The sequence below is a fragment of the Mizuhopecten yessoensis genome, unplaced genomic scaffold (assembly GCF_002113885.1).
Source record: "Mizuhopecten yessoensis strain PY_sf001 unplaced genomic scaffold, ASM211388v2 scaffold716259, whole genome shotgun sequence".
Lineage (NCBI taxonomy): Eukaryota > Metazoa > Mollusca > Bivalvia > Pectinida > Pectinidae > Mizuhopecten > Mizuhopecten yessoensis.
This window is the reverse complement of record NW_018480027.1, coordinates 69,880-92,524: the sequence shown is the minus strand read 5'-3', so window position 1 is coordinate 92,524 and position 22,645 is coordinate 69,880.

Below are 22,645 nucleotides of genomic sequence, written 5' to 3'. Positions count from 1 at the left end.
TGTTCCATGTATCGTAGCTGTAATGACTGTTGTGCCTTATTTATAAATTCATAAACTCGTAGCTGTGATTCCGGATAAAGTGTTTCACATTTTGAAAAAGTACGATTTGGAGCTCGCTAATTTATAATGTTCTTTTGTTTTGAGTGAGAAAACGGACGGTGTTCCCCCTACATTAAAATGGACAGAAGTGAGCATTCCATATCGTAAAGCAAATATCTATACTTCAAAATCGAGTGCCAGTGTGCGGGCACCTGTTCAAGTTACCAGGAAGCACAAGTCGCCATCCCAACTCCGGTATGACAGGAAACAAAGGAGGGAGTGGGAGCAGAGGAAAAGGTCTTCCACTGAAAAGAAACCGATATCTCCTGATCATTCATCCCATCCACGAGGATCTACTGGTGTGCCGCCCATACAACTTGAAGATAAACATGTTTATAATACTATGAGTTTGGAACCAGTTTGTGAGAAACTTGATGCAAAACCCAAGGTTCAACATCAACAGCCAACTACTTTTGCCCCATGCTACATAATGCTATTGTTAATCATGTATCATCTCATTCTGTGCCGTCTCCGGGACCACGTTTGAAAGCTGGTAAGTCGGTCCCGACATCAGTCCCTGAAGCATGTGTTTCTATTAACAGCAAGGACATGCTAGCATTTTTAACAGGAAAAAGAAGTCATATTCCTGAGAAGCTTGTGTAAAAGTAGACATTATCAAATGGAACACTATTATTAGCATAATGATTTGTGAATCTTAGATCATGACATTCTAGAGGATACTTATTCGTTTTTAATGGACGTTGTTCCCCAATGAAGCCTTTAGTTACCTGGATCAACAATTAACGTTTCATTCTATCAGTCTTGTGGCCAAGCCAGAACTGTAACACCCCATTACAAAAGTTGTGTGAGTGGTAATGTGAAATTTTCTGTCAGTGCTACACTTTTGTCCATTTTTGATAATTATTCAATCATCTTGACTTCAAGGACACTTTTTGGTACACATGTGTAACTGTTACAAGTAGTTGTGTTCACGAATTAGTGAAACAAAATGATGCCAGTATAGCATAAGAAAATGTAATTCTGTGTATTCAAATGACGGTTGTTTACAAAAATGAAAGGGTCAATTTTAGTTTTGCTGTGTGTATGTGTGTGTGTGTGTGTGTGTGTGTGGGTATATACACGGTACATATTATATCGTAACCATCGATGGAATATCAAGAATTGACCGTTTTGTGTGTTATGGTATTCCGTTCCCGAATCTATGTTTTGTTGTTAACTTCCAGTTTCCGGGAATAATGAAAAGTTGAAGAGTGAAGCTGTTTCGATTCATCAGAGACGTATATGTAATATTCGTCTCTGGATTCATCTATTAGTAATCCTATCACATCGCAAACCCAGTACACCAGGACATTGCTATAGAATTTAACTACTCGTTAACATGTCCCTTTCTGACTACAGAAAGGAAGTTATACTTATATAAATACTATTATGCTATGCCAAATATTGTCATAACTAATGATTTATACTCCATATATATTACATCTGATATTGTATACTGTTGTAAATATGTTTTCTCTGTACATTTATAATTTTGTAAAGAAGTTAAGAGTTGTGAAAGTTATGAGCTGGCTTATGCAGTGGTACTAACAGGTATCACATTTAATCACATTAATCATAATACATGTTATAAACATATATACGGCCCGTGGGGATGAGGATCTGTGCCACGGCCCTTTATTTTGGACGATAGCCGAGGCATGTGTCGCCTGGTATGGCTATTGGCTCCCGATAAAAGATATACGTTACGTTGGGACATAATGAAATATAAAACTATAAAATAAATACGCACAGAAGTGTTACTTAGAACACAGTGAAAAGCATTAATCTGTCTAGACCAGATATATCCAATGGATGATGTAATCCTTTTTCCGGGACAGCTAACACTGCTAATCTGTTCGAGCAGAGTGTGAATTATACGGGCGGAATGTGAATCTGTCCTTGCATTTTGGTAATTTCCTTCGATGTCATAAATACGGTTCTGTTAAAGGTACACTGTGCTTGGAAAATGCAGATAATTTTGATCACAATTGACTTACACAATGGATGTTAACGGCCCTTTAAAAATAAAGGTTGTTAGAAATTTGACACGCGGATAGCTATATGTTCTGAACCCAATGCAAAAATGTTCTAACGGTCGTACTAACATTAACAAGATTGAGCAACTTCGATGTTTCTTAGCTGTTCCACTTATTTACATGAATACAATGTAATGTTATTAACATTTCATAGAAACGGTTGAAATCCAAAACTCTTTACTGCTTATTTGGCCTTGAGTGGTGAAGGCGTCTGTCATTCTGCTCCACCACTGGGTCGCGGGTTAGAGACATACTTGGGGGAGTCGCCAGGTACTGGCCGTAGGTCGGTGTTTTTTAAATATACGTCTCTGCTTACACCACCAAAACCTAGTATGTCCTTAAAAGACTATAGATGTTAAAGGATTTTGTCCACAATTTTTTAACATTTTGTAAAAATAAACGAAACCTGTAATATACTTAAATAGATACCAAATCATCCATCAACGCGCGTTCAGAAGAGTCACGTTATCTAGATATAGCACGGAATTAGATTATCTAAGTCCGTGGATAAAGGCAATCAAAGGTGACCGCTCCTTACTGGAGATAATTTTAATGAGCTTACAGGTCACGTGGTACTTGTGACGTCAGAGTGGCATGTTTGGGTCACTGGTCCATATAATAGTAGCTAGGGTTCAGGAGCTACACCCCTCCTATATATTTCTGATTTGTTTCATTGAACACGTCCGACAGTGTGATTCTTGGCATGAACTTCATACTTAATTCAAATCTCTAGCAATTTAGTCTGAAGACACTACGAAGACAAATAACTTTTTAAGTAAAAATTACATCGGAGGACGATTCTGATATAGCAGGGCCGTAAGACGTATATAAGATACGCATATAGCACAGTGGCTACACAGAATAAAAAAATCAAATATTACTTGATTTAAAACAAAACAATATGACGTAAGAGCCAGTTTAATGACGTGCCTTTTTATAGTCATATATTTGCAATGTAATCTACTATATTTACATTTGCATGGCATTGTCACTATATAGCCTCTTTGGAAGCTGTGTCGTTGATGGGACTTTAATTACCATGCATCACGGGACACAATTCTTAGCGTATTAATACAACACCGACCGGAACTACAATATCCAATATAAATAAACATGACGGCTGCTAAAATATCGCTGGGCATTGTGAGATTCGACAATGTCATTGTAAATTTATGTGCAAAATAAAAAACACTTTTATTACAACGAAAACAAGACCAAGGTCTGCAATATCGTACAAAATGCACATCGGTTGAAATCACCCATGCCGGCAATGGACACAAATTTAACGCTCATGCAATTTATTAGAAATATCGTCTGTTACAATGCACTGATAAACAGGGGTTCGTTACAAATGTCTGAAATACACATATTCTATAGACCTACTGACACATATGTTACAGACCTACTGATATGAGTCACAGCACGCATACACATTTCAAACATTTGTAACGAACCTGTGCTCCGTCGCAAGATCTCTCACTTCAAACGCTATCTGTTTCACGCGTCTCGCATCCACGGTTCCTCAGTTTCTGACGACATGTCAAATAACGAGGATGTTATATAATCTACCGACTGTAGAAAACGTAAATATAAGTATTGATCTGTTTTTGTATGGTATTTATGATCTAAGATGGTATTCAAATAGATCATAAATACCATACAAAAACAGTTCAATGCTTAAATAAATCCCCAGTCACAGTATATAAGGGCCACAACTGTGTCAGAGCTCCATCGCTATACAGTCACAATATATAAGAACCACTGTGTCACAGCTCGAATTCTATACAGAGTCACAGTATATACAATGTAAGGGCCGCTGTGTCACAGCTCCATTGCTATACAGAGTCACACTATAAAAGGGCCACTGTGTCACATCTCCATTGCTATACAGAGTCACACTATATAAAGGCCACTGTGTCATAGCTCAATTGCTATACAGAGTCACAGTATATAAGGGCCACTGTGTCACAGCTCCATTGCTATACAGAGTCACAGTATATAAGGGTCACTGTGTCACAGCTCCATTGTTATACAGTCACACTATATAAGGGCTACTGTGGCACAGCTCCATTGCTATACAGTCACACTATATCACAGTATATACAATGTAAGGGCCGCTGTGTCGCAGCTCCATTGCTATACAGAGTCACAGTATATAAGGGCCACTGTGTCAAAGCTCCATTGGTATACAGAGTCACAGTATATAAGGGCCACTGTGTCACAGCTCCATTGCTATACAGTCACACTATAAAAGGCCACTATGTCACAGCTCCATTGCTATACAGAGTCACTGTATATAAGGGCCACTGTGTCACAGCTCCATTGCTATACAGCCACACTATATAAGGGCCATTGTGTCACAGCTCCATTGCTATACAGAGTCACTGTATATGAGGGCCACTGTGTCACAGCTCCATTGCTATACAGACTCACAGTATATAAGGGAAACTGTGTCACAGCTCTATTGCTATACAGTCAGACTATATAAGGGCCACAACTGTGTCACAGCTCCATTGCTATACAAAGTCATACTATAAAAGGGCCACTGTGTCACAGCTCCATTGCTATACAGTCACAGTATATAAGGGCAACTGTGTCACAGCTCTATTGCTATACAGTCACACTATATAAGGGCCACTGTGGCACAGCTCCATTGCTATACAGTCACACTATATAAGAGCCACTGTGGCACAGCTCCATTGCTATACAGTCACACTATATAAGGGCCACTGTGGCACAGCTCCATTGCTATACAGTCACACTATAAAAGGCCACTGTGTCACAGCTCCATTGCTATACAGTCACACTATAAAAGGCCACTATGTCACAGCTCCATTGCTATACAGAGTCACTGTATATGAGGGTCACTGTGTCACAGCTCCATTGCTATACAGAGTCACAGTATATAAGGGCAACTGTGTCACAGCTCTATTGCTATACAGTCACACTATATAAAGGCCACGGTGTCACAACCTTATTGCTATACAGTCACACTTTATAACGGCCACTGTGTCACAGCTCCATTGCTATACAGAGTCACACTATATAAGGGCCACTGTGTCACAGCTCCATTGCTATACTGTGACTGTATATAAGGGCCGCTGTGTCACAGCTCTATTGGTATACAGTCACAGTATATAACGGCAACCGTGTCACAGCTCTCTTGCTATACAGTCACAGTATATAACGGCAACCGTGTCACAGCTCTCTTGCTATACAGTCACCCTTTATAACGGCCACTGTGTCACAGCTCTATTGCTATACAGTCACAGTATATAACGGCCATTATTACCTAATAGTCTATATAAATTATAATTAGTCATTTTTGACTGTTTCTGGCCTTTTGTCAAATTTCGGCTGTAGGGGTGAAACAGTCAAAATTGTTTTCCCGGTTAGAGGGAACTGTTACCCGGCGCGAATTCGATGCGCAGAAATCTCCCCTTGAGAGCCCCGTTCAAGCGTTTATTTGACCTCAGCATTGATACTAAAATATCTATTTGGTAATAAAACAATTGTTTCAATGCTATTAGGGAAACAGTCAAAACTACCATCCCTCGGTAGGGGGAAGCCCTGTGGAACAGTTCCCCAGGTCTTCCCCCTACCTCGGGATGATAGTTTTGACTGTTCCCCAAATAGCCATGAAACAATTGTATACTGTGTCACAGCTCCATTGCTATACAGAGTCACAGTATATAAGTGCCACTGTGTCACAGCTCCATTGTTATACAGTCACACTATATAACGGCCACTGTGTCACAGCTCTATTGCTATACAGTCACACTATATAAGGGCCACTGCGTCACAGCTCCATTGCTATACAGAGTCACAGTATATAAGTGCCACTGTGTCACAGCTCCATTGTTATTCAGTCACACTATATAACGGCCACTGTGTCACAGCTCTATTGCTATACAGAGTCACAGTATATAAGAGCCTCTGTGTCACAGCTCCATTGCTATACAGTCACAATATTAAAGGGCCGCTGTGTCACAGCTCCATTGCTATACAGAGTCAAAGTATATAAGTGCCACTGTGTCACAGCTCCATTGCTATACAGGCACAGTATATAAGGGCCACTGTGTCACAGCTCCAGTGCTATACAGAGACACAGTATATAAGGGCCACTGTGTCACAGCTCCATTGGTATACAAAGTCACACTATATAAGGGCCACTGTATAACAGCTCCATTGTTATACAGTCACAGTATATAAGGGCTACTGTGTCACAGCTCTATTGCTATACAGTCACACTATATAAGGGCCACTATACAGTCACACTATATAAGGGCCATTGTGTCACAGCTCCATTGCTATACAGAGTCACAGTATATAAGTGCCACTGTGTCACGGCTCCATTGTTATACAGTCACACTATATAACGGCCACTGTGGCACAGCTCCATTGCTATACAGTCACACTATATAAGGGCCATTGTGTCACAGCTCCATTGCTATACAGAGTCACTGTATATGAGGGCCAATGTGTCACAGCTCCATTGCTATACAGAGTCACTGTATATGAGGGCCAATGTGTCACAGCTCCATTGCTATACAGAGTCACTGTATATGAGGGCCAATGTGTCACAGCTCCATTGCTATACAGAGTCACAGTATATAAGTGCCACTGTGTCACAGCTCCATTGCTATACAGTCACACTATATAAGGGCCACTGTGTCACAGCTCCATTGGTATACAAAGTCACACTATATAAGGGCCACTGTATAACAGCTCCATTGTTATACAGTCACAGTATATAAGGGCCACTGTGTCACAGCTCTATTGCTATACAATCACAATATAAAAGGGCCACTGTGTCACAGCTCCATTGCTATACAGTCACAGTATATAAGGGCCACTGTGTCACAGCTCCATTGCTATACAGTCACAATATTAAAGGGCCGCTGTGTCACAGCTCCATTGCTATACAGAGTCACACTATAAAAGGGCCACTGTGTCACAGCTCCATTGCTATACAGTCACACTATATAAGGGCCACTGTGTCACAGCTCCATTAATATACAGTCACAGTATATAAGGGCCACTGTGTCACAGCTCCATTGCTATACAGTCACAGTATATAAGGGCCTCTGTGTCACAGCTCCATTGCTATACAGTCACAGTATATAAGGGCCTCTGTGTCACAGCTCCATTGCTATACAGTCACAGTATATAAGGGCCTCTGTGTCACAGCTCTATTGCTATACAGGCACAATATAAAAGGGCCGCTGTGTCACAGCTCCATTGCTATACAGTCACAATATATAAGGGCCGCTGTGTCACAGCTCCATTGCTATACAGTCACAATATATAAGGGCCGCTGTGTCACAGCTCCATTGCTATACAGTCACAATATATAAGGGCCGCTGTGTCACAGCTCCATTGCTATACAGTCACACTATATAAGGGCCACTGTGTCATAGCTCTATTGCTATACAGTCAGAGTATATAAGAACAACTGTGTCACAGCTCCAGTGCTATACAGAGTCAGATTATAAAAGGGCCACTGTGTCATAGCTCTATTGCTATACAGTCACAATATATAAGGGCCACTGTGTCACAGCTCCAGTGCTATACAGAGTCAGATTATAAAAGGGCCACTGTGTCATAGCTCTATAGTCACACTATATAAGGGCCACTGTGTCACAGCTCTATTGCTATACAGTCACAATATAAAAGGGCCGCTGTGTCACAGCTCCATTGCTATACAGTCACACTATATAAGGGCCACTGTGTCACAGCTCTATTGCTATACAGTCCCAATATAAAGGGCCACTGTGTCACAGCTCCATTGCTATACAGTCACACTATATAAGTGCCACTGTGTCACAGCTCCATTAATATACAGTCACACTATATAAGGGCCACTGTGTCACAGCTCCATTGCTATACAGTCACACTATATAAGTGCCACTGTCTCACAGCTCCATTAATATACAGTCACACTATATGAGGGCCACTGTGTCACAGCTCCATTAATATACAGTCCCACTATATAAGGGCCACTGTGTCACAGCTCCATTGCTATACAGAGTCACTGTATATAAGAACCACTGTGTCACAGCTCTATTGCTGTACAGTCACAATATATAAGGGCCACAACTGTGTCACAGCTCCATTGCTATACAGTCACACTATATAAGGGCCACAACTGTGTCACAGCTCTATTGCTATACAGTCACAACATATAAGGGCCACAACTGTGTCACAGCTCCATTGCGATACAGTCACAATATATAAGGGCCACTGTGTCACAGCTCTATTGCTATACAGTCACACTATAAAAGGGCCACTCTGTCACAGCTCCATTGCTATACAGAGTCACTGTATATAAGAACCACTGTGTTACAGCTCTATTGCTATACAGTCACAATATATAAGGGCCACAACTGTGTCACAGCTCCATTGCTATCCAGAGTCACACTATAAAAGGGCCACTCTGTCACAGCTCCATTGCTATACAGAGTCACACTATAAAAGGGCCACTCTGTCACAGCTCCATCGCTATACAGAGTCACTGTATATAAGAACCACTGGGTTACAGCTCTATTGCTATACAGTCACAGTATATAATGACACAGCTTTGCAAGCAAACAAATTATAATGCGCTAGCTCGCATTATGTTGATTGCTTGCAAAGCTTTGTCATTCAAATAGATCATAAATACCATACAAAAACTGTTCAATGCTTAAGTAATGTTCTAAAATCTGCTGATAAATCGCATGTGTTCCTCCTATATGTATACATGCATACGTAATACCCCATGTAACGTTACATATCCGCACTCTAACGTCTAAACGTGAAAAAATTACCAAGCATCTGAGTTTGGTGAAGTGTTAGAGCACGTAGACAGGGAACATTCAATTTTGTTTTCTCATAATCGCGAACGTTCAAATGTAGATCACTTAAAAAGTAGAAACACCGAGCAGTATCGTTTAATTGTATACCCACGTGTACAGTATACGTTAACAACCAATGTATGTCTGGTGTCAATCAAACTGTCGCTGTCACGATTAAATGTGAATAAAATGATAGTTTAGAATATTTTTTTCGTTAAAATATCGCTTATTGATGTCGGCTAAAATCGGGATACGAAAATGGCCCTTCCCCACTTCATGTTTTTTTCCATTTCACTTAAAATCAGTTACATGCCAGTCTAGATGTGTGGAATAAGCAATTATTTTTCTCTCTAATGTGTATTGAAATGTACGAGAAAGGTTGAACGTGCTGAGGCATTATTTGCCTACTCCGTTCAACAGCAATTAAAATATATTTTTTACAACATCTTTATAAACTATTAAACAGATTCGTCACTAAGGTGTGGTTTGAAGTAATTACCCAAAACCCAAGCACAAACAAATATTGCTTCATACTCTATGCATATTTTTTTCAGAAAAGAAACCGGTTCCCAAATTTCCACTCATCGCTAGCTTCAAATTATACGTGAAATTCAAACTCGAAATAAAAAAGAATTCTGCCGGGCTCGCTCTAGATGGTGTTTGGTTTTGCGTTTGTTTTTAAACACAATTATCATAAACAGGAACTGGATTAGTTTGGATTTATGCTAAAATTGGAAGGTTTATTATGAAAATAGTGTGCCACAAGTAAACCAATCATGTTTTCTTGGATCCGCCACTGAAGATATATAAAACAAAAAACCTGCTAAGCAAATGTTCATGTTGATGTTTTAAACTATTCAATAAATGTCATATCATCGCCTCCATTAATAGGCATTATTACAAAAATAATAAAACTTTAAAATTCAGACATTTCACCCAAAAACTAATATCATATATGATACACATACATTTTTACCCGGGGATCTGCGCATGACAGGCAGGTGAATTGACGTCTCAGGTATGTGTTCTGTTTTATATATATATTTTTTTTTTTGGAGCATTCTACGGACATTTAATTTATGGAAACTGGACAATTAACAGACTGAGTGGTTTTGAATGTATTGGAAAAGATAATTTCGGATGTCCATGGCTCGCTGTATGGTCATTATGACCAACACAACATTGTAGCGAATGGGAGTGGTTATTGTGTTGGCTATAGTGGTCAGTATTCACCGATGTCGGCACCCGGTATCATACCGAGACCTGTTACATGTATTGTGGAGTGTCGCCTAGCCTGTATAGTACACCCGTACACCGAGGTAGCCCTCCATTACACAGACATTACCCCCAACAGCTCTCCTATACTGCCGCCACCCCCACCGCCGCCTCCTCCTCCTTCTCTCTCACATCTTCCACAAGTAATGCATATAATGAATGATCTTAATGGGAGACTTGCACAGCTGGACCAAATTCTGCCAAAACTAGACCTACTTGATCAAATAAATAAAAAAGTGAACAATTTTGAAAAATGTATCAGAAACCTCCAACAAGAAATAATAGAGGTGCGACAAATAGCGGAACAGAACAAAAGTGTAAAAGAAAAACAGGAGGAGCACCACTACAATTTAGAGGAACGTGTTTGCTCTATGGAGAAAAAAAATAAAAAATTAAGGAAAGACAACAACGACATGAAAGAAAATTTCCTGAAACTAAAGACGCATTCGATGAAATATAACCTGCTGTTCTCGGGAATTCCGGATAATGAGGGTCATATTGAAAACACTGAAACTGTTCTTAGATCATTTATGCCGACGGCATATCATTCGACAACGTACACCGCCCGAGACAGCGACGTGACGGCAAACCTCGTAGCATAATTGCCAAATTTGCAACTAGAAGCTCCTATCAAGCTGCGAAATAAACCGCAGTTCAGTGTTCAGCGGCAATACCCTCCTGAAATTGCCCAAAGACGAGCCGTTTTGTACCCAATAATGAGGGAACAGAAGCCCCGTGGCAATAGGGCTACCCTCAGTTACGACACGTTATACGCCAGTGGGGAACCCGCCCAACGGAGCCCTACCCCCGGGACGGAACAATTAGCACCACTAGGATCACGTCACAAGAGGTCAGGAGGTACAGGACTTAAAATTCACGCTTGTTAACATTTGCGGTGTCAGGTCTAAAATCCTGTTACCAGAATTCTCCGATATTGTGAAGTCTCACGACGTCGTTATATTAGCTGAAACTAAAACTGACAATCTGGACATTCTTAAAATGCCAAACGGGTATGATTATGTAGCTAAAAACAGACCTAACACAAAAAATAAATCTGTCGGAATAATTATAATATTTAAAGAAAAGTATAAATCATTACTTCCATTTCCAAAAAAATCCATCCTAGTTCGTCCAGTGGGTAGAGGTAAGTTCAGGTAATAACATATCCACTCTATTAATGGGCTATGTGTATGATAATGTACCCCCCGAAACTTCCAGGTATGCTTCTAATGAAGCATTCTTAGATATTCAGGGCGAAATGATTAATTTAATTAAAAATAACAAAAAAGTTATACTTATCGGAGATTTTAATGCCAGAACTAATACTTGTGACGATTATATCGTTACAGATGAACATTTAATTGAAACATTGAATATACATGAAAATGACGATTTACATGAGTATTTATATGATTACGAAGAGTTAACCCGTTTTGGGGTACCGCTTCAAAGAACGAGTCAAGACCTAGCAAGACCAAATACATTTGGTCGTAATCTGCTTGATTTTTGTAAAAATAATAATTTATACCTTGCAAACGGTAGAGTCGGCAATGATAGATTCATTGGTAAGAATACTTGTAAATATGTGAGCGTAGTTGATTTTTTGATTGTGTCGTCCAATGTTTTTCCTCTCTTGTGTCACTTTGAAGTTTTAGACTTTGATCCTTTGATTTCAGACGTGTACTGTAGACTAAAATTTACTATTCAATATTCTGAAACAGTATACAAAAACGGTTCATCTTACTGAGCGAAATCGGTAAATGGGTAAACGAAAAACAAACTGATTTTGTAACTACAGTACATATGGACGAGACGGGCAAATTACACGAAATTAATTCAAAAATTAAAAATATACACGAGTCTCCAATTGAGATTATATCGCGAGACAATGTAAACGATTTAGTAAAAAACATTGCTGAATTGTTTTTGAACTCAGCAAGAGAAGTTTTTGGAACAAAAAAAGTGCACAATGGGAAAAAAGTATTCACCAAAGAGGACAAACCCTGGTTTACCCGTGATTGTGTTATGAAAAGAATTTCATGAATCTAAGAGAGATTACAAAAACTTTAAAAGCCAAAGAAATCGGAAAAAAATGAACAAAAAAGGTAGAGAGTACAGAAAACTCATTAATAGTAACTATAAAAAGTTCCAAGAAAATATTGAACATGAAAAGAGGAAAGCTTCCAAATTTAAACCAAAAGCCTTCTGGGACATTTTGAATAGACTTGATAAGCCTAAAGGTCGTCGTAAAGTTGATCTGACAATAGACGAACTACATGATTATTTCAAAAAATTGAATCTTAATAATGAAAGAGAGGAGGAATTTGAAATTCCACTTGTAAATGAATGTTTGTATGATAATACTTTGAATGATAAAATTACTACTAATGAGATTGTTCATGCTATAAAACATTCGAATAATAACAAAGCTTGTGGTATTGATAGTATAGGTGTTGGAGTACAGGAATAATCAATCCAATCTATAAGAACAAAGGTGATCGAAAAAAGTTGGATAATTACAGGGCTATTACGTTGGTCTCATGCTTGGGAAAAGTTTTTACGTCGATTTTAAATGCAATATTATACAAACTATCTGATGAAACTGAACTCATAAGTAACGCACTAGCAGGTTTCAGAAAAGGCCACACAACACTAGACAACATTTTTATTTTACACGTTTTGACAACGTTATATTTATCCTTTGGTAGAAAACTATATTGTGCATTCGTTGACTTTAGAAAAGCCTTCGATTCGGTGTGGCGAATAGGCTTGTGGCAAAAATTACTCAAATGTAACATAACTGGTAAAATATTTAAAGTTTTAATTAACATGTATTCTGATACGAAATCTCGTATGAGAAATGGGAATGAAATGCCAGAAATGTTCACTTCCAATGTCGGACTAAAACAAGGGGAAAATTGCTCGCCTTTTTTATTTGCATTATTTTTAAATGATTTAGAAGACTATTTATTGGAAAAAAATGTCGATTGTTTACTAAAGATTGATGAACTTTGTCATGATCATATTGGTATGTACGTAAAACTTTTTGTTATTTTATATGCTGACGATACAGTGTTAATGTCAGAGACAGCAGATGGTCTAAAATCAATGATAAATAAATTTCAGGATTATTGTGAGAATTGGAAACTAACGGTAAACACACAGAAGACAAAAATTGTCATCTTTTCTAAACGAAAGAATACTAACAGATATCAATTTATATTATATGATAATGAGCTAGACATTCAAGATTCTTTTCCATACTTAGGTGTTCTATTGTACTATAATGGAAGGTTTGTAGTGACAAAAAGCAATTAGCGTAACAGGCCCAAAAAGCGCTATATGCCGTATATAGGAAAATAAGAAATGTTACGTTACCCATTGATTTACAATTCAAATTGTTTGACTCGCTAGTTGCTCCAATTTTGCTATACTCATCAGAAATATGGGGCTATGAGGATATTAGTATACTTGAAAAAATACACCTCCAATTCTGTAAACGAATTCTTGGTCTACGTAGAAATACTTGTAATTTTATGGTATATGGAGAAACGGGAAGATACCCTATTGAGGTTGATGTCAAATTAAAAATGATTAAATTTTGGTATACACTTACCTCGAGTGAAAATAAGTTCGTCTAGTCGTATGTACAAATTGATGTACTCGTTACATGAAAATGGACAAATCGTGTTTAAATGGTTGAATTATGTTTAACATATCCTGGATAGCGTAGGTCTAAGCTATGTTTGGATCCATCAAAAAACCTGTCTGCCCGATATTGCTTATTTAAAAGCAGCAATTATACATAAATTACACGATCAGTTTATTCAATCCTGGTTTAATAAAATAAACACCTCATCCAGAGGACGATTGTACTCTACATTTAAATATCGCTTTGGTTTAGAAGACTATTTGATAAGATTAAACGCAAAAGATAGGAAAATTATCTGCAAATTTAGAACTTCAAATATTAAGCTTCCAGTAGAAACAGGAAGATGGGTGGGAATTCAAAGACAGGACAGAATATGCCCACTTTGTAATACTGGTATTGGGGACGAGTTTCATTACTTATATACAAGTAGTGATGCCTAGTGGTCAAAACCCAAACATATAGATGAAATTATCAAGAAAGTATCAAAATACACAGCAACACTTCGCAAATTGAAACTTATACTTAATAGGGATAACTTAGAGAAATTGTATTTAACATATATAAGACCAATTTTAGAGTATGGCTGTGAAGTATGGGATAACTGTGGTGCTATCAATTCAAATAATCTTGAAAAACTGCAACTAGATGCGGCCCGTATTGTCACATGATGTTATATGCAGAAATAGGGTGGCTACCATGGTCAAAACGAAGAGAAATCAGAAAACTGTCCCTCCTTTATACTATAAAACATGGCACTACACCCTCATACTTATGTAATATCCTACCTCAAAATATTGGAGATCTGACTCATTATAACTTAAGAAATTCTCAGCAATAACGGCAGCTACGGTATAGACTCCAAACTATGCGTAACTCTTTCTTTCCTTCAACTGTTGATCTTTGGAATAATTTAGACACAACCATAAGACACTCTCTAACTCTGAACTCGTTCAAACCAAATATACATAAGTTGAATAATGTAATGACTAAATGTAATCCATGCTTTCTCAATTTTGGTCCGCGTAGGCTAAATATTCTTCATTGTAGATTAAGAAACAGAGCAAGTACTCTCAATTATGATCTTTTTAGAGCTAATCTTATTTTTTCAGCACAATGTGAATGTGGACACACGTGCGAGGACTCGTATCACTTCTTCTTCACATGCCCTCAATACCACATCCGACGCCTTTCCTTAATGCAGGATTTAGCATGGTATCCAGGAGATATGTCATTAGACCTAATTCTAAAAGGTGATATAGATTTAAATAATGAGGCAAACTCAAACATTGCAAGAACGGTTCAAGTCTATACCGACGGGACTGGCAGGTTTTGACATTTTTGAGTACCTCACCCCCCCCCCCCCCCCCCCCCCCCTCTAATTTTATTCGTTTCTAATATCCTTTATACTTTGCGCAATGAATATAATAAAATATAATATGAATATCGATGTTAATATGTTTACATAATTTTGAATAATTGTGTATCTGATCTGGCTGGTATGGAGGAAGGGCTTTGAGAACTCGGAACGGTTACGAGTGGACCTACAGAATACAGCTTTATGGAATGTGATGGACACAGTTTATGAAAGTGTTGATTGATGTTTTTCCAGCCAGTCAGATAACTGTTGACTGAATATTGTTTTAAACATTTACATGTGTTTGTATATTATATATATATTTAGGGGATGATCCTACCTATCTTTTACCCTTCTTCTTTTTGCTTTCCTTCCCTCACTGTTTCTACTATAATTATGATCGGATAAAGTTAATTCACTGCTGTCCATTATGTATTATACATCATGATGTATTAAGGAGAGGGCGTTACTAAGTTGGCAAAACTTGTGCTCAATCCTAATTGTCCTTATTTACGACAATAAAAAATTGTTTAAACTAAACTTGTAATAACGACACTTTAGTCAAAATAAGGGAAAAACATATTCCAAACCAACATAAAATGAAAGAAATGTTCACAATTTTTAATATGAAATTGTTAAAAAGTGTAAGCTTATTTGTTCAAAAATTAACAAAAGTACTTTAGTGTCTCTATTCTTTAAGTTTTTCTTTTGTTTGCTAGTGACATTTTATATAAGTTGAACACTGAATTATTTGTATGTAACTACATGTATATATATAATTATGTACCATGCTATATTATAGAATGTTTGCCTATCATGCACTTAAACTATGTTATATATACATGACCTCTTGTTACACATATCATGTGTGTCTGAGTGAAATAAAAATCTTGAAAACCTTATTAAACATCGTCAGTTTTCGGTCCAGGTTACTAGCTTAAGGTAAAAACGCATGTAAAATACAGCTAAATGCTGTTGAAAGGATGAGTGTCTATAAGGCTTTGTTTTGGGTCCCGGTATATTCGGATTTTTACCTCTTTATTTTGTTCAAAGATGTCCTATTGTATGACATGCGGAAAAACTAAGGTAAAACTTTGACCGAAAGTGGGTTTCTGGGGGTACCAAAAGGGGTAGGGTAAATCACAAATATAGTTTGCTGTTTTCAAAATGAGCTTAAATACCAAAATAATACCATTTCTGTTTTTGAAAACATGTATAAATTCGACAAGCATGTGTAACAGAATGAAAAATGACAGAAATTCAATCGTCACTTAAAGATTATTTATATAAAACGAAGGATTTGGACAGGGGGTTGTTTTAGGTAATTTCCAATGAAGTTTTACCTTAGTTTTTCCGCATGTCATACTCATCCTTAACATTTAACAACTTATTTTCTTTCAACGCTGGGAACAACAAGAAATGCACCGGTTCACAATATTACCTGTGTTACATGTAGTTGATCATGGTATTCACAGGTAACACCTCTTTGGTTATTAGTTCACCTGTTAATTCACAAGCAGGTATCTTAAATGCCCTTTGGATATAGTATTAAACATTAGACGTAAAACACAAACAAACTAAAACCTTGAGTAACAAAACATTCATGCTACCAGGAATGGCCGAGGGATCCGGCCCAGCGGCTGTGGCCGTAGTCCACTGGTTTTAAAACTTCCTCACCCTATAACAATACACATGTTTATCAGGTCGGGTGTCTAGACCGACACCGACAGAAAGAGAACGTAGATGGGAAGGAAAGTAGACAGGAAAGATAGAAAGCGAAAAAAGGTTCTAAATTTTGCAACTGGGGCACCAGATTAATGTTGGTCTCTTCCGCGGAAGACAATGTCCGAGGGTCATAACATTGACATGATTATTATACCGTGTCTATAACCATAATGTAACACATATGCGGTTTATCAACCAAATTGCTTCAGAAGTATCGTTTTACTTTTGACGTTCTCTAATTATCCGACTAAACCATTTTACTACACCAATTTACAACATAAATTCACCTACACCACGTTAGTGTAAAAAACACATTAATTAACGGTTTAATAATCAGTGTATGTAACATGTATTACATAATTCGATAAAGTTCAAAATATATCGGTTTGGTTTGATTAAGTCTAACACCCTATTACACAATTTCAGGAGGTGACTTTATGTGTGTATTGTAAGCGAGCATGTGTGCCGGAGGAGGCTATATTTGTGTATTGTATGCGAGCATGTGTGTCGGAGGAGGCTATATGTGTGTATTGTATGCGAGCATGTGTGTCGGAGGAGGCTATATTTGTGTAATGTAAGCGAGCATGTGTGTCGGAGGAGGCTATATTTGTGTAATGTAAGCGAGCATGTGTGCTGGAGGAGGCTATATTTGTGTAATGTATGCGAGCATGTGTGTCGGAGGAGGCTATATTTGTGTAATGTAAGCGAGCATGTGTGTCGGAGGAGGCTATATTTGTGTAATGTAAGCGAGCATGTGTGCTGGAGGAGGCTATATTTGTGTAATGTAAGCGAGCATGTGTGCTGGAGGAGGCTATATTTGTGTAATGTAAGCGAGCATGTGTGCCGGAGGAGGCTATATTTGTGTAATGTAAGCGAGCATGTGTGCCGGAGGAGGCTATATTTGTGTAATGTAAGCGAGCATGTGTGCTGGAGGAGGCTATATTTGTGTAATGTAAGCGAGCATGTGTGCCGGAGGAGGCTATATTTGTGTAATGTAAGCGAGCATGTGTGCCGGAGGAGGCTATATTTGTGTAATGTAAGCGAGCATGTGTGCCGGAGGAGGCTATATTTGTGTAATGTAAGCGAGCATGTGTGCCGGAGGAGGCTATATTTGTGTAATGTAAGCGAGCATGTGTGCCGGAGGAGGCTATATTTGTGTAATGTAAGCGAGCATGTGTGCCGGAGGAGGCTATATTTGTGTAATGTAAGCGAGCATGTGTGCTGGAGGAGGCTATATTTGTGTAATATAAGCGAGCATGTGTGCCGGAGGAGGCTATATTTGTGTAATGTAAGCGAGCATGTGTGCCGGAGGAGGCTATATTTGTGTAATGTAAGCGAGCATGTGTGCCGGAGGAGGCTATATTTGTGTAATGTAAGCGAGCATGTGTGCCGGAGGAGGCTATATTTGTGTAATGTAAGCGAGCATGTGTGCCGGAGGAGGCTATATTTGTGTAATGTAAGCGAGCATGTGTGCTGGAGGAGGCTATATTTGTGTAATGTAAGCGAGCATGTGTGCCGGAGGAGGCTATATTTGTGTAATGTAAGCGAGCATGTGTGCCGGAGGAGGCTATATGTGTGTAATGTAAGCGAGCATGTGTGCTGGAGGAGGCTATATTTGTGTAATGTAAGCGAGCATGTGTGCCGGAGGAGGCTATATTTGTGTAATGTAAGCGAGCATGTGTGCCGGAGGAGGCTATATTTGTGTAATGTAAGCGAGCATGTGTGCCGGAGGAGGCTATATTTGTGTAATGTAAGCGAGCATGTGTGCCGGAGGAGGCTATATTTGTGTAATGTAAGCGAGCATGTGTGCCGGAGGAGGCTATATTTGTGTAATGTAAGCGAGCATGTGTGCCGGAGGAGGCTATATTTGTGTAATGTAAGCGAGCATGTGTGCTGGAGGAGGCTATATTTGTGTAATGTAAGCGAGCATGTGTGCTGGAGGAGGCTATATTTGTGTAATGTAAGCGAGCATGTGTGCTGGAGGAGGCTATATTTGTGTAATGTAAGCGAGCATGTGTGCCGGAGGAGGCTATATTTGTGTAATGTAAGCGAGCATGTGTGCCGGAGGAGGCTATATTTGTGTAATGTAAGCGAGCATGTGTGCCGGAGGAGGCTATATTTGTGTAATGTAAGCGAGCATGTGTGCCGGAGGAGGCTATATTTGTGTAATGTAAGCGAGCATGTGTGCCGGAGGAGGCTATATTTGTGTAATGTAAGCGAGCATGTGTGCCGGAGGAGGCTATATTTGTGTAATGTAAGCGAGCATGTGTGCTGGAGGAGGCTATATTTGTGTAATGTAAGCGAGCATGTGTGCTGGAGGAGGCTATATTTGTGTAATGTAAGCGAGCATGTGTGCTGGAGGAGGCTATATTTGTGTAATGTAAGCGAGCATGTGTGCCGGAGGAGGCTATATTTGTGTAATGTAAGCGAGCATGTGTGCCGGAGGAGGCTATATTTGTGTAATGTAAGCGAGCATGTGTGCCGGAGGAGGCTATATTTGTGTAATGTAAGCGAGCATGTGTGCCGGAGGAGGCTATATTTGTGTAATGTAAGCGAGCATGTGTGCCGGAGGAGGCTATATGTGTGTAATGTAAGCGAGCATGTGTGCTGGAGGAGGCTATATTTGTGTAATGTAAGCGAGCATGTGTGTCGGAGGAGGCTATATTTGTGTAATGTATGCGAGCATGTGTGTCGGAGGAGGCTATATTTGTGTAATGTAAGCGAGCATGTGTGCTGGAGGAGGCTATATTTGTGTAATGTAAGCGAGCATGTGTGCCGGAGGAGGCTATATTTGTGTAATGTAAGCGAGCATGTGTGCCGGAGGAGGCTATATTTGTGTAATGTAAGCGAGCATGTGTGCTGGAGGAGGCTATATGTGTGTAATGTATGCGAGCATGTGTGTCGGAGGAGGCTATATGTGTGCAATGTAAGCGAGCATGTGTGCTGGAGGAGGTTATATTTGTGTAATATAAGCGAGCATGTGTGCTGGAGGAGGCTATATGTGTGTAATGTAAGCGAGCATGTGTGCTGGAGGAGGCTATATTTGTGTAATATAAGAGAGCATGTGTGCTGGAGGAGGCTATATTTGTGTAATGTATGCGAGCATGTGTGCTGGAGGAGGCTATATTTGTGTAATGTAAGTGAGCATGTGTGCTGGAGGAGGCTATATTTGTGTAATATAAGCGAGCATGTGTGCTGGAGGAGGCTATATTTGTGTAATGTAAGCGAGCATGTGTGCCGGAGGAGGCTATATGTGTGTAATGTAAGCGAGCATGTGTGCTTGGGGAGGCTATATTTGTGTAATGTAAGCGAGCATGAGTGCTGGAGAATTCTAAATTTGTGTAATGTATGCGAGCATGTGTGCTGGAGGAGGCTATATTTGTGTAATGTAAGCGAGCATGAGTGCTGGAGAATTCTAAATTTGCGTAATGTATGCGAGCATGTGTGCTGGAGGAGGCTATATGTGTGTAATGTATGCGAGCATGTGTGTCGGAGTAGGCTATATATGTGTAATGTAAGCGAGCATGTGTGCTGGAGGAGGCTCTATTTGTGTAATATAAGCGACCATGTGTGTCGGAGGAGGCTATATTTGTGTAATGTATGCGAGCATGTGTGTCGGAGGAGGCTATATTTGTGTAATGTAAGCGAGCATGTGTGTCGGCGGAGGCTATATTTGTGTAATGTAAGCGAGCATGTGTGCTGGAGGGGGCTATATTTGTGTAATGTTAGCGAGCATGTGTGCTGGAGGAGGCTATATTTGCGTAATGTAAGCGAGCATGTGTGCTGGAGGAGGCTCTATTTGTGTAATGTAAGCGACCATGTGTGTCGGAGGAGGCTATATTTCTGTAATGTAAGCGAGCATGTGTGCTGGAGGAGGCTCTATTTGTGTAATGTAAGCGACCATGTGTGTCGGAGGAGGCTATATTTCTGTAATGTAAGCGAGCATGTGTGCTGGAGGAGGCTCTCTTTGTGTAATATAAGCGACCATGTGTGTCGGAGGAGGCTATATTTGTATTGTAAGCGAGCATGTGTGCCGGAGGAGGCTATATTTGTGTATTGTATGCGAGCATGTGTGTCGGAGGAGGCTATATATGTGTAATGTAAGAGAGCATGTGTGCTGGAGGAGGCTATATTTGTGTAATGTAAGTGAGCATGTGTGCTGGAGGAGGCTATATTTGTGTAGTGTATGCGAGCATGTGAGCTGGAGGAGGCTTTATGTGTGTAATGTAAACGAGCATGTAGGCTATATGTGTGTAATGTATGCGAGCATGTGTGTCGGATGCGGCTATATGTGTGTAATGTAAGCGAGCATGTGTGCTTGAGGAGGCTATATGTGTGTAATGTATGCGAGCATGTGTGTCGGATGAGGCTATATGTGTGTAATGTAAGCGAGCATGTGTGCTTGGGGAGGCTATATTTGTGTAATGTAAGCGAGCATGAGTGCTGGAGAATTCTAAATTTGTGTAATGTATGCGAGCATGTGTGCTGGAGGAGGCTATATTTGTGTAGTGTATGCGAGCATGTGAGCTGGAGGAGGCTTTATGTGTGTAATGTAAACGAGCATGTAGGCTATATGTGTGTAATGTATGCGAGCATGTGTGCCGGAGGAGGCTATATTTGTGTAGTGTATGCGAGCATGCGAGCATGTGTGTCGGATGAGGCTATATGTGTGTAATGTAAGCGAGCATGTGTGCTTGGGGAGGCTATATTTGTGTAATGTAAGCGAGCATGTGTGTCGGCGGAGGCTATATTTGTGTAATGTAAGCGAGCATGTGTGTCGGCGGAGGCTATATTTGTGTAATGTATGCGAGCATGTGAGCTGGAGGAGGCTTTATGTGTGTAATGTAAACGAGCATGTAGGCTATATGTGTGTAATGTATGCGAGCATGTGTGTCGGATGCGGCTATATGTGTGTAATGTAAGCGAGCATGTGTGCTTGGGGAGGCTATATTTGTGTAATGTAAGCGAGCATGTGTGTCGGCGGAGGCTATATTTGTGTAATGTATGCGAGCATGGTAAGCGAGCATGTGTGCTGGAGGAGGCTATATGTATGTAATGTATGCGAGCATGTGTGCCGGAGGAGGCTATATTTGTGTATTGTATGCGAGCATGTGTGTCGGAGGAGGGTATATTTGTGTAATGTATGCGAGCATGTGTGTCGGAGTAGGCTATATATGTGTAATGTAAGCGAGCATGTGTGCTGGAGGAGGCTCTATTTGTGTAATGTAAGCGACCATGTGTGTCGGAGGAGGCTATATTTGTATTGTAAGCGAGCATGTGTGCCGGAGGAGGCTATATATGTGTAATGTAAGCGAGCATGTGTGCTGGAGGAGGCTATATTTGTGTAGTGTATGCGAGCATGTGAGCTGGAGGAGGCTTTATGTGTGTAATGTAAACGAGCATGTGTGCCTGAGGGGGCTATATTTGTCTCATTGCGATAGCGCGGATCTGGTGCCTATATTCAATACGTATATTATGTACTGTATTTAATGCGAGCTTTTCGTTTATTTATCTTACCAAATCCCATATAAAATAACATGCAGCGTTAATCACACAACGGGGCGATGATCAATTGTTAAACTTTCACAGTTGCGCGCACGATGTGCAAGCGGTGTGTTATTGTCAGTTTTCGATATTTGGACTTATTTAGATTAATTATCCATCAGAA